The sequence below is a fragment of the Tenrec ecaudatus genome, chromosome 12 (genome assembly GCF_050624435.1).
Source record: "Tenrec ecaudatus isolate mTenEca1 chromosome 12, mTenEca1.hap1, whole genome shotgun sequence".
Taxonomy (NCBI): domain Eukaryota; kingdom Metazoa; phylum Chordata; class Mammalia; order Afrosoricida; family Tenrecidae; genus Tenrec; species Tenrec ecaudatus.
The window spans coordinates 38,645,236-38,656,246 of record NC_134541.1 but is presented as its reverse complement, the minus strand read 5'-3'; the positions used below and the strand labels follow the sequence as shown (position 1 = coordinate 38,656,246).

Here is an 11,011-nt window from a genome sequence, read left to right as displayed (position 1 = left end):
AGACACCCTATTGAGAATAATAAAGGTCTACTATTAGGAGACTTTGCCTGCCATCATTAATTGGTGTCAGAGACATTCCTAAGCATGTGACACAGTGGTGCAACAATGGTCTCAAACATGGGAATAATGGTGGCGATAGCGCAGGGCAGGTGGTGTTTCAGTGTATTGGACGTAGGGTTACTGTGAGTCAGAACTGACTCACTGGCACCTAATAAGAACAAGTGCATATATTTAAACAAACTAACAACAGCAGCAGCATTAAATGTCCTCAAATCTCTTCTAAAAATATCATAGAAGAGATGGATTAGATATTAAAATCTGGTAATTTCTCCATCAATCTACCTATATCAGAACAATCATGTCACTTACCATCTCTCCCCTTTTGATGCATTGAACATTCATGACAAAATATCCGATGAATTGTGCAATAACATCATATATGAAGGAAAATCACATTTAAAAGACAGGAAAGAAAGGAAATACCAAAATAGATGTCAGAAGAGATTGAAACTTTCTTTTGAATGTAGAGCAGCTAAAGCAAATGTAAGGAATGATTATATGAATGAGCTAACCAAAAGATTTCAAAAGGAAACGTGAGAAGATAAAGTAAAATATTATAATGAAAGGTGCAAAAACATGGAGTTAAAAAAAACGAACGGGAAGAACATACTGTTCATTTCTGATGCAGAAAGAACTGAAGAAAGAAAAAGCTCACATTCCCACAGCACAGGACCCCATGAGCACAATATGAGCACAAGAGAAGGCACAGAAGAAGAGAAAGTGTTCCAAGCAAACACACCAAAAAGGATCGTTAACACTCAAGCGTCTAAGAGGTAGCATAGACTCAAAACGATGGTACTGAAGGGAGAAGCAAGCTGCATGGGAAACCGTGAGGGACAACAAGATTCTAAAAAGTCACAAACTATCAATTGAGATGTTCCAACAAATGGATGCAACACTGGAAATAATCATTCATGAAGACAGATATTTGGAAAAACATCTATCTAGCTGATCGACCGGAAAACAGAGCTGACATGCCCTTTCCAGAGAAGAGGATCCAAGAGAATGCAGAAATTACTGTATATCATTTATACTACACACAAATAAAATTTTGCCCAAGATCATTAAAAACCGGTTATAGCAGTATATCAACAGGAAACTGTCAGAAACTCAAGTCAGAGTGAGAAAAGGACATGGAATGACAGATCTCATTGCTGCTGTTTGATGGATCTTGATTTAAAGCAGAGAATATCAGAAAGATGCTTATCCATGTTTCATTGACTATGTGGTGGTATTCATTTGTGTGGATGAGAACAAATCATGAAAACATGGCAAAGATCGAAAATTCTGACATACTACATTGAACTCATGTGGAACCTGTACATAGATGAAGAGAATATCTATTGACTAGAACAAGGAGGGACTGCATGATTTAATATAAGGCAAGGTTATATGCCAGGGTTATATCCTCTCATGATCCCTGCTTGATTTGTGTTGAGCAAACAATCCAAGAAGTCGGACTACCTGAGGAAGAACACAGCATCAATATTGAAGGAAGCGTCATTGATAGCCTATGATGTGCAGATAACACAGCCTTGCTTGCTAACAGCAGAGAGGACTTGAAGCACTCAGGGAGGAAAATCAAAGACGACGCCTTCCAACTGAATCGCATCTCAACACCAAGAAGACAACACTCACACTCGGAACAGAAAGCTCTATCATGATAAACAGAGAAAAGATTACAGTTGTCCAGTGTTACATTTGACATCTACCACAATCCACATTCCCGAAAGAAGCAATGAATACATCGAATGATCTAGTCATTGGAGAAATCTGCTGTGCGAGACCTGTTCCAAGGGTTCATGTGCAGAGGGTGGGCGAACAGTTTGGGATCTGGAGAGTGGCTCAGCCAACAAGGCTGCCAGGGGCTAGGTTCTGGCGACTGAGCTGCCACCCTGATTGGAGGGTTGTTCCCCTATAGCCACAAAGGATGAGGCGCTCCACTCCCAGCTTCACGGAGATGCTGTCTAGAGGATCAGCATTATCCACCCCGTGCCCATCACCAACACTGCTCTGACCAGTTTCTGCCATGTTAGGTGGTCCTACATCTGGCTGCAGCACAGTGTCACTGCTGCTGTCATTTGAGAATTCTGCTACAAGATATGTGATGAGTGCATTCTGGGGAACCAGACCAAGTGCCACTGGGACACTCAATCCTGGATCTTCAAGGCACACAGCATGCTCCAGAGGCTGCATCAGTGAGGGTCCAGGCAGAAACCCCTTTGGGTGAACGGGACTCTTTCTCACACACACCGGTAACCTGAGGACTTACATTGGAAAATACATTGTGTCTGGGGAAGCAAAGGCAGCTGGACCAGAAGTGCTGAGTCGTTTGTAGGCGGACAAGCATGGTCTCGCTGTATCAATGCCCTGCATGCTGTATTAAGATATGTGTTATTCCAGCAAACCTGTGATGACCATTGCGTTTTATTTTGCTTTTGGGTGTTCATATTAGGGTATGTCTTAGAGGTGTTATGTAATTTGGGGGGTCACCCTCTTGAAGTTGTGTGATATGTTTTTCTGTTTTTCGGTAAATGAACCCTAGGATTGATAAACCTCTAGGGATAACAAGTAGGATAAGGGTTTCAGGGTGATGGTACAGGCATGATGGTAGGGTGAAAGCGAGATGATATCAAGGGGTCCAGGAAGAAAAAGGTTTGGAAACGTGGAAGCAGTGGTACAATTCTGTGTGATGTTATTGAACTATGGAATGATATGGTGTGTGTATTAACTCCCAAGTAATAATAATAATAAAGACCTTGGAATGGGTTTTGGAATTGCACTAAATCCTAGGTCCAACTTAAGTATAATTAGTTCTTATATCATGGCCCTGCTTGATACGTGCCCTCAGCAAGTGGACACAGAAGATACAGGTGTTAAAGCAAAATGTGGCCAAAGAGTTAGGTGGTGCATGGCTATCAGATAAAACAGCATCTGGGGGGTCTTAAAGGTTTGCCTCCAAACAATCAGCCATTTAAGTGAAATGCCTGCTAAGTCCACATGGAAGAAGAACACCATCATCAGTCACCAAAGGATTGTAAATCACATAATACAAAAGCAAAAGACGGAATACCCATAATTTCATGTCAATTTGAAGATATAAAAGTGTAAAGGTGGAGTCTAGCCTGTCAATCATGTCACAACCTAATGCTATCTCCTTGTGGGTGTGGCCTTCTCATAAAGAGGATCCTAGGAACCTCCCCCTCTTTCTCTGCCTTCACCTCCTGCTGTTGAGTCACTCAGAGAGCTGCCAGAGCCACGTTGGGACCAGTGTGAGGCCGGAAGATGTGCCCACCCCTGTTGAATCCATCAGACTTTGCACCAACCGGCCTGTGATCTTCCTGCATCGCTGAGGGATTTGTGGACTAGTACTGGACTAAGGTCTGGAGTTGGACTGGGCTGGGATGTTTTCCTTATATACAGTTACTTCTTGATAAAACACTTTCACTTACACATACATAGGTCACCCAGAGAGGTGAATCATAATGGGCTTCGTGGATTCATGCCTGCTGTGTGCACTCTGCTAAGAGCTATAGATTTAATTTAATTCTCAAAGTATTCTACATTATAAGGATGGCTGTTTTCACTTTTTATATAAGACACGCAAGCTACAAAGAGGTTATGCACGCAAATTTAAATTGCAGTCTCAAGGATATTTTTTAACAATCGTAACATAAGAAAGTAATTGGAATGCACAACTCCTTGAAACAAGCGCTCGTATTGCTCATTTGTATCTTCTTTCGTCATTAGCCTTGACTGCCTAAGGCATGAACTTGGAGCACCTTCACCTCATAGACTTGGGATATGCCCTGCAGAAGTTTGTTTCAGGGTTGTTTATTTTCTTCTTTGCATTTTCCTAATTATAAACCTGAGGGATATTCTATCAAGAATTACTTGAGGTTTCTTCACTATTGATTAAAGAGAGAATAAAATGAAGTTGTTTTCTCTAGCATTATCTTTACTTAAAATCATTGAAGGGTTCCATTATGGAGGTTGTTTACCATTGCCAGCAAACCAACAACTGTTGAGAGTCTACTTCTGATCATTCCCTGTTTATGCAGCCAAAAAGATATAATCAGGAATGGATTAGCCAATAAACAGGGTAAGCCTGGGATTACTTATGCTTAATTACTAATCTGTACATGATGTGGTGAAGAACATTCGAAACTGTTCACTGCTGAGCAATGAAAAAAAAAGCTTAAGGAAGCCTTGCTTGCCTGCCTTCGTGGATTTTCTCCCTGTCAAGGGCTTTAAGTTGGAAAAGAGATTTTAATTCTGTAGGTAGGTGCTGTGGACGTGGGAGAGACAGATATCAACCACACAAAGAAGCATAACCTTTGCTTTGATGAAAAAAATGTGAAGCTGTTCACTACAGATTAGTTTGTAAGCACAAACAAGCCCATGCTTACCTTATTTATCAGGAAATCTGACCCTGTATATAGTTATAAAAGATATATTGTCATGAAGATTATAGACTGTTAAGGAGGTTCAATTAGCATATATGAAGCAATTAGACAGCCGTATAACCCAGAGCATAGTTAAGTAACAAATTATTCAGAAAACTGAGTTTACAAATGTATTGGAATAGTTATAAAAGGCATGCTAGAGGTGGAGCCAATCGGTTGAGAGAAGCAAAGCAGATGGATGAGATCCAGCTGTTGGGTAATTCTATGCCAGCAGCTCAAAAACTTTAGTATACATTAAAAGCATCTGGATGGACTATTAAAATGTGCATTGCTCTCCTCCACCCTAGAGTACCTTATTCTGTGTGTCTGGAGTGCTCCCGAAGAATTTGCATTTCTCAGGTTATCTTGATGTTACCGGAGCACACTTTAAGACCAATGGCTGATATAGACCACTCAGACGAATGCTGGGGTTCTCCAAAGAGCTACTGCATTTCAGACATCAACTCATAGCACCTGCTGTTAGCTTTGAGTTTCTGTGACTTTTTTTTCACTTTCTTACAATTCATTGCTCTGTTTTCAAAAACTATATCCTAATATCAAACTCTAGACAATGCTACTTCAAAGAAGAATATGGCGGCAGAACAGAAAACTGCCTGCCTGGCTGAAAGCACCATTGGAGGTTCTGATTGAAAAGAGTTCAGTCTTTGATACTTTCATACACAAATCCAACATCAAAGTGCACTCCCAGGTTCTGTCAGATTTCTTCTTTCTAGTAAGAGATGAAACACTTCTCGGCTGTCATTCTCTTAACGTGATAATTAGACAGTGTGATAATACAGTTTTCTGGTGTTTATAATCCTTGATCATATATTGTAATCATAAATACAGGCCACAGATGCAATGATTTAATTACAACCTTGATGGTAGACTGATAGAGAGAAATCTCATACTAGCCTCAGGGTAGAAAATGAATCTTTTGAACATATTTTATGATCAATCTATGGTAAGCATTTATATATATAGTAGTACTGATGTTCCAAGAAGCATCATGATCTGAAGATATCCTAACATCCCATATTCATGCTTTTCCAGGTTCATTTAGCACGGTCTTGAAACTAGTCTTTATCACATCAGATTCTCCAAATTTTCCAAAACTCCGATCATGTGAATTTACTTCATTGACTTATGCCTCCTTGCCTTGGCACCTACACACTTATTAGACATACTCTGCGGACCAAATGAAACACCGAAGACATGCCCTGTGGTGAGGGGACTGACTTATAGCACAATGTCGAGGAGTCCGTGTAGAAAAAGAATGTTTGAAAACTGATCATGGTAACATTCTGCTTGACATGATTTAAATACGGAATGATAGGATATATTATTAAATCCCAACTTTTAAAAAAAGACTACAATTATGAAACACTTCTGTAACACATGGGGTCGCTAAGAGTTGAAATTGAGCTGTTGACAGCAATAAGTTGAACTGTTTTGCTTTCTAATAGAACGGTTGGTTTTCAATTTTTCTCTGAAACACCACATGACACATCTCTGCTTTCATCACCGATGCAATAAACCAAAGAAAAGAAAGCACACCAGACTTACTGACATCCAAGGGATTCCAGCTCCTCATGACCCGGTAGGACGAAGTAGAACTACCTCACAGCGTTTCCAAGGACGCACTGTCTATGGAAACAGGCAGCCAAGGTCTTTCTCTTGCAGAGAAGGTGGTGGGTTTGCACATTTGGTTTTGGGTTAGCAGAGAACTTAACCCTGAGGCACCAGGGTTCCCTCTCAGTGGAACTGTTTTGATATATTCCCAATAAGTATTTAAAGAAAAACTGATGTACACACCCAACACTTAAATTTACTTGTCTACTAAGGTTCAAGCTCATGCATCAGTGCCGTGAATAGCTGACAATTTACTTCCATAAAGATTGCCATTGGCATTTTGTTAAGTGCAGTCTTTTCTGACTCTGAGTGACGTCGCGAGTATTGTAGGCAAGGAGAACCTGTGGAGCCTTGCCCCCCTGTCACCCATGAGGTAACTATGAATCTGAATCAACTCTGGGAAACGATTTTGGTTATAGGCATGCTTCTTTGTTTTTTAAAATCATTTTATTGGGGCTTTGCTTCTTTGTTTTATATGGCGTCAAATATTTAGAAAAGCCTTCCATTTGGAGTGTGTCATCAGACATGACTGTTCCCTGCCCCTGAGCCCCTTGGTCACTGCTTCTTCTTGTTCCAGCAAGACATCATGAATAGGATCTCTTAAAACACTTACAACGACCTTGTCCAGCTCCCTCGCTTGAAAGGAAATCCCTTGAAACTAAATACTATGTCATGTCTCCTTTCATAGCCTCCATGCAGATAATGTGCTCAGATGCATAGTAAATCCTTAACGACAAGTGGAGGTTGTTAGACAAGTGAACCCCTTACAAAAAAAAGTAAGGTTACATACTCTGGGTATCAGTTTGATTAATAAAGATAAGGCTCCTTATGTTTCCTCAGTGGCATTGCGCCATTTTTTGGCATACCCCAACACAGTTTACGTATTTTAAACATGCTTTAATTCAGAAGTCCTGGTGGCACTGCCAAGCACGCCTTAGAGGACGAACATCAAGTCTGAAGGTTTAAGTCCAGCAACTCCCTGACAAGAAAAAACAACAGCAATGAGGAAATCTGCTCCCTAGAAAGATTTCCAGACTTAAAAAGGTCACTGTGAATCAGAATCAACTGGATGACAGTGGGTTTGGTTGATCTCTGACAATTAATTGAATACTCTAAGAAAAATCTTCCCTAAAGTTAGATAATATTAAGAAGTAAAAGTCACCACGAATAAAATGTACATAAATGTTGAAATACATTTGAAAAAGAAGAAATTAATCCTAGAGGTGCCCTGCTGAAGGTCACAGTGCAAGGTTATCACATGTAATGAAATGTATGCCTCCCAATGCCATGTCATCACCAGTCACCAGTTACCCTAAATTCCCAACTGCTACCTGTCTCTCAGGGAAGGTTCCCTGTCTTGATGTCCATTCTTTGGTGCTAGCTTGGAGGAGTCCCATGGGGTAGTATTAGTCAGCCTATAAAAGCTAGACTGACTTTCTAAGCCTGAATCATGCTGGGGCTTTGCTGAGACTGCCAAGTTCAAACACAGTTCCTCTTGCTCGAAGAGTTTTACTGTTGTGTGGCTGCAACCACTGAGTCATTTTACCCCCTGCTGTGGGCACCGCTTCAAGCAGGACCTCACCTAACCCTCTCCCAGTGGAAGAGTCAGACAATCAGCTAAATAAAAGGCACTGAGTCTTGAAGGCCATTGCTAATGCTCTTAGAAGCAGGCTTGCTCCCTTCAAAATTACACTTTAAAAGGAGTAGTGTCCCAAGCACTTGGTCCTATTTATTTAATTGGTTTCAATGCATATTCCCTTTTTACCTCTACTCAAAAAGAAACCTATAGTCAGACTAAAATGTGAATCTTTGTGTAGAATGAAGTTAGGTGAGAGCCCACCGTGGGTGAAATCTCCTGAAATATTTACTAACAAGCAAACCTACAAACAGATCTATCTCGCTTAACATTTATCACTGATTTTGGGTCAAGAAACTGGCCATTTATATTTTGTTACCTCATTCTTGCCTTGTCTTTTTAAAAAAGTGAGTATGTGTGTTTTTGCATTTGGACTAGTGCATGTATTTCAAGACCACGTGGTGTAATCACATGTTTCATTTTCATTGGGCCTATTCTGACTCATAGCAACCCTATAGGACAGAGCAGAACTGTCTGTGGGTTTTGGAGACTAGAAATCTTCATAGGAGTAGGAAACTATAGCCCTCTCCCTCGGAGAGGCTGGTGGTTTCAAACTGCTGACCTTATGGTTAGCAGCCCAGTGTGTAACCCACTAGATCACTAGCAGTAATTATCTGGTAGTGCACCTCTCCACTCCCCTGATTTACATCTGGCATTGAAGTGGGTTATGAATTAGGTCACAAACCACAAAACCAGCCATTCAAAACCACCAGCTGTGCCCCTGGGGAAAGATGACATTTTCGACTCCATTAAAGAGTTTCAGTCTTAGAAACCCACACGGGCAGCTCTACCCTGCTTTCTGGGGTTGCTGTGAGTTTGAAGCGCCTCAATGGCCATGAGTTGATTTGGGGGAAGGAGCCTGAATGAGTAAATGATGGACTGATAGCAGCAAGGTCAGAGGAGAAAGCCCACAAATCACTCTATGGGAGAAAGATGCGGTTATATGCACCTCGAAAGATTTAGAGCATCAGAAACCCCGTGTATGGTCACTATGAATTGTAACCAACGTGAGACAGAGGGCTGTTTGGGGGAGGGGGATGTTACATTATTTTAAGGAAACATCTTTGGGAAGATTTACTCATAGGAAGAAGAAAAGAATAATTATAAAACCGTAGGGTAGACCCACAAAAAGTAATGGATAAAGGAATAATAAAGGAAAGTCCATTTAGTAAACAAAAAAAGCTTTTTAAAAATAAACACATATAACTGCAGCTGGCCACAAGTACCCAGAGCAAAATTCTTTAAAGCTTCCCAAGGCAGGAGTAGCCTCCAGGGACCAGGCTAGAAAGAGCCTATTCTCTAACCTGCTCTGGTTCTTGGGTCATGAGAATTATTTTTCTACATACTCTGTGCCTTTCTTGAACCTCTTGGAATACCTCAGGGCTGCCACATGCCTTTAGAGAAGAAATATTTCATAATGTTTTACAAAACTGAAACCAGAAGGGAGATAAAACTTAGAAAAAGAAATTCAACTAGTGAAGTATAAAATGTTTCATGAGACCAGTGAAGAAAGGTAGTAAACATGACACGTGTCTTTTAGAACTGTGTGTGTGTATGTGTGTGTTAAGAGAAGGACTTCACACTAATATGCACTGAACTACAAGATGTAACCACTTGACAAGCCATTCTAGAAGAGGCCACCACGCCAATAAGGATGACCTCAGAAACAATTTGTCCTAGAATCTTCCATTGGGTAGAAACACCTCTGGATTTGGCATCATATAGTTTCACATGGTTGGGTGCCATTGGGTGGATTCTGACTCAGAGTGTCTGGATAGGACATAACATGATTGCCCAATTGGATTTCCTGCATTCCTGGAGCAGATTCCCAGATCCTTTTCTTTCCCTTGGCGTCATTGGAGGATTCAAAACTTGGACTTTTTGGTTTGTAGTAAAGTACTTACCCGTTTTTGCTACCAGGGCTCTGAAGGAAAGCTCTAACTTGAAGACATTGGAATTGAATTTAAAAAGTAGCAAGGATCAATAAATCCCTTTGAGTACTTAAATCCTAAATGGTAGAAAAACAACAAATTCAGAATTTTTCATTCTGTTCATATGCTACTTTCAGAATAATTAGTCATTATTAAAATTTATTCAGAAGGTAGAATTGGTTTTGTCCTTCTTCACTTAACCTGGTTTCTGTTTGCACTTCCTTGAATAGAGCCTATAAAATGGGCCCAAGCAGACTCCCACTATGTAGGCTGAGTTTTAATTTCTGGTTCTCATGCATAAAGCTGATGGGTGTAGGTCCCCAGCCCTGGGAGAAAAAAAATACCACAAAAACATTTTTGAAATTGCTTAATTAAAAAAAACATGCAGCCTGTAATTTACAGAGCAGAGTTTAAGGTGATCACTTACCTCATGTGGATAAATGTCTTCACTCTGTAAGGTTTTTGCTCCCAACGACCACTTGTCTGTAGCTTCCAAATTTTTTCACCTAGGAAGAAAAGTAACCGGATTTATTAGACCTTTTCACCCCTATCTGAAACAAATCTGCAATGCCGTCTGTCTCAACTCGTGTTAAAATAAAAGAGAAAACTACCCCAAGACAAACAATTCTCAGAGTACTCAGAAACCAGAGTCCATGCTGCCTTTCACAGCTAACAGCTCCACCATGTATGTTAGAAACCAAGAGATTCTGGAACTTTATATCTGCTGTCCAGCACTGCGTTCACAGCAAGCTGAGATGGAATTTTCTAGTTCATTTGGGACTTAATCAGCGCTATCAATCTCCCAAATCAGAAACTCAACTCAAGCTGCCTTTAAAAATGGTGGGCGGGATTAATTGACTCATACGATTGAAAAGTTAAAGGATAAATTCAACCCCCAAATTTACTTGTGTCCATTTTCAGTGAAGTCTGTGGGAGGCTAGATTCAACGTAACTGCCTTGTTTTTCTGGGTCTCACAAGTTTTCCGCCTTTGACAGGTTGCTGCCTTACCACTATCTTACGCCACGTTCGTCTTTTGTGCGAAATATTCTAATCGTCCTTCTGGACACAGTCTTTCGTCCTACTCAGCTAGAACTCAGGTTCTAGCTGTCCCACATTTTGCTCTACGTGGGTGCTCCAAAGAGCCCATAGAGAGAGGGAAGCAAGAACGAATGGAAGCCTCTGTGTAGTTTCTCGTGTTGACTTTGTTCTCAGCAAGGTTCTTCTCAGGCAGTGGGAAAGACAAGGAAGGGCAGCGCCAGGGGACACATCATAAGCTAAAGAGCCTCAAAGGAAAGAAAGCATCTCT

General features: G+C 40.8%; 1 pseudogene; it reads right to left on the bottom strand.

Annotated features, from left to right (window-relative positions):
- Positions 1–1,905: 1,905 nt before the first annotated feature.
- The window catches only part of LOC142422637 (mannose-P-dolichol utilization defect 1 protein pseudogene), a 35,397-nt pseudogene continuing 26,291 nt past the window's right edge, over positions 1,906–11,011 (bottom strand).